The following is a 2,500-nucleotide window of genomic DNA, read 5'->3' as shown; positions in this document are numbered from 1 at the left end:
CGGGGTTGGGGGGGGGCCCGGCGGGCGCCGAAACGGCGGCGGTCAGGGCCAGGGCGAGGCAAAGGGCGGCCGGCCGTCCCCTCTGCCGGAGGGGAACGGGGGACCGGCGCACCACCGGGAGAGTGGTGGAGGAGAGGCCCGTGCGGCGGCACTGGCGGTGGTGGCGGGCGGGCGGCGCCGGGCGCCGGGCCACCGCGACCGACCCGATCTGGGGGCCCGGCGGGACGAAGTCCGCGACGCGGGCGCTCCGGGAGCGGGGGTTTCCCGAGTCTGCACTTAGGGGGACGAAGGCCCGGCCGCGCGGGGAGGGGAAGGAGAGCACCCCCCCTCTCCCCGGGGCAACGGGCCTGCGAGGCGCCCCAGCCGCGCCACACCGCGCGCGCCACGCGGCGCGGCGGCAGCCGCCGGGCTCGGAGGGGAGGGCGGGCACGGCCGGGCGCACCCGAACCGCGCCCCCCCCACACCCACCGAGGGGCGGCACGCCGCTGCGCCCACGCCACGGCGCGGGTGACGATTGACCGTCAAGCGACGCTCAGACAGGCGTAGCCCCGGGAGGAACCCGGGGCCGCAAGTGCGTTCGAAGTGTCGATGATCAATGTGTCCTGCAATTCACATTAATTCTCGCAGCTAGCTGCGTTCTTCATCGACGCACGAGCCGAGTGATCCACCGCTAAGAGTTGTCTCGGTTTCGGTCCCCGCCGCGCGCGCGGGGGGACCGGGCAGCTTTCGCAGCCCCTGGGGGGCCCCCCCTCCTCCGCCCCCTCCTCCTCCGCCCCACCGCCCTTCCTCACGCCGACGCCGGCTGCTGAGCAAGGGACGGCAGAGACGGAAGGAGAGAGAGAGCGAGAGAAAGAGAGGGGCTTGCCTCACTGACCGTACAAGCACAGAGAAAGGGGGGGGGGGAAACGAAGGGCAAACCCGAACGAGAAGGGCGGGGAGCCCTCGCTCCCGACCTGGGGACAAACCCTGTCTCGCTTCGAGTCCGGCCCAGGCGCCCGGCTCGGTCTGGCCCGGCAGGGAGCGGCGGGCCGGCCACACCGCCTGCCTCGGGATGTTGGGGGGGGTCCGTCCCCGCAGACCACCCCCCCCCCGCCCCAGGCGTCAGAGCCCGGCCGCCACCGGGAGCGGCGTCGCCCCGCCGCCCGCGCGCCTGCGGCCCGCCGGCCCCGCGCTTCCCAGCTCCCCGCTCGCCTCGCCGGCCCTCCGGCTCGACCGCCGCCGCCGCCGCCGCCGCGGCGCCCACACCCCCGCGCGCCCGCACACACCGCCTCGCGGGTGACACCACGCGCTCGCCCGTCCCCTCCGCGGACAGACGCCCGGCGGCGGGCAGGCGGGCAAGGCGGCACGGACGGGGACGGCGCCCGCTCTCCCCGTCTCCACGCGGAGAGCGGGGCGGGCCGCCCCCGCCGCCGCCCCACCACCGCCCCCCCGCTGCCTGGCGGAGCCGGGCGGGGCAGAGCGAGGCGGGCGCCCCGGACGGCAGAGTGCCGGGGCGGGCGCGTAGGGTAGGGCGCCGCCGACGGCGGCCACGGCGGAAGACCCAGAAGCACCGGCCAGGGAGAAGGAGGAGACGCGCGGAGGCTCGGCGCCCGCACCACCCGCGGTGGGGGCTCGCCCTCCCGGCGGCGAGCACGCGCTCGCGCCCGGCTCGCAACGCTCGAGGCAGGCCGGCAACTAGGCCGACCGCGCGGCGTCTCTCCGCCGAGACCAGACCGCGGAGAGAGGGGGCAGGGTAACCCCTCTCCGTCCCGGCTGCCCGCGGGGCGAGCACGGGGCGCGCCGGCTGGCATGGGGGGGCGCGGCGCCCGCGCGCGCCGACCCCCCGGCCCTCCGGCAGCACGCCCGGCCGCCTCCGCGAGTCGCATCGGGCCGCCCGAGTCTTTAAACCTCCGCCCGGCTCTCCAACCGAGAACCCTCGGGCCCGGAGCCCGGGGCCCATGGCCATCCCTGCCCGGGGCGGCTGCCGGCGGCCGCGGTGGCCGGAGGCCCTCTCCCCTCTCTCGCTCGCTCCCTCCCTCCCCGCCCCCCCCACCCCCACCGCGGGGGAGGAAGGACCGGGGTGGGGGGAAGCCGAGGCGGGGGGGGGGAAGGCACGGCCGGTGCGGCGCGCACGGTGCGGCACCCGGGAGGAGCACGCTGGCACACGGGACCACACGGGTGGGTCACCGAGGGGGGGGCAGGAGAAGCGCGGGCGCTAGGTACCTGGCCCTGGGGTGAGGGAAACGACCTGAAATCCCCGCGGGGGTGCCTCCCCCGCCGCCGCCCGCCACCGGGCCGCCGCCGCCTCGCGGCGACGGCGGCAGCCTCGGCAGCGGCGACGAGACGGGACGCGGAGGGGGAACCCGGCACCCGCCAGCCGGCCCCCGCGCCCCTCGGCGGAGCGTCCGCCCGCGGGGTGCGCCCGACACCCGCCGCCACGACCTCGTCCTCCTCCCGGGGCCCGGGGTTTCCCTCAGTAACCCGGCGCCGGGTGGCAGCTGCACCCGGGAGGAGAGCCGTG

The 2,500-nt window shown here is 78.4% G+C and overlaps 1 non-coding gene across 1 annotated transcript; it reads right to left on the bottom strand.

Moving 5' to 3' along the window:
- Nucleotides 1-526: 526 nt before the first annotated feature.
- LOC135326990 (5.8S ribosomal RNA) lies at nucleotides 527-679 on the bottom strand. Its single transcript, XR_010387130.1, has one exon. It is a non-coding gene; the product is annotated as a 5.8S ribosomal RNA (ribosomal RNA).
- Between the last annotated feature and the right edge of the window lie 1,821 nt (nucleotides 680-2,500).

Source organism: Dromaius novaehollandiae, unplaced genomic scaffold (assembly GCF_036370855.1).
Source record: "Dromaius novaehollandiae isolate bDroNov1 unplaced genomic scaffold, bDroNov1.hap1 HAP1_SCAFFOLD_116, whole genome shotgun sequence".
Lineage (NCBI taxonomy): Eukaryota > Metazoa > Chordata > Aves > Casuariiformes > Dromaiidae > Dromaius > Dromaius novaehollandiae.
The sequence above is the reverse complement of the archived record's forward strand: the minus strand, read 5'-3'. Positions and strand labels throughout refer to the sequence as shown.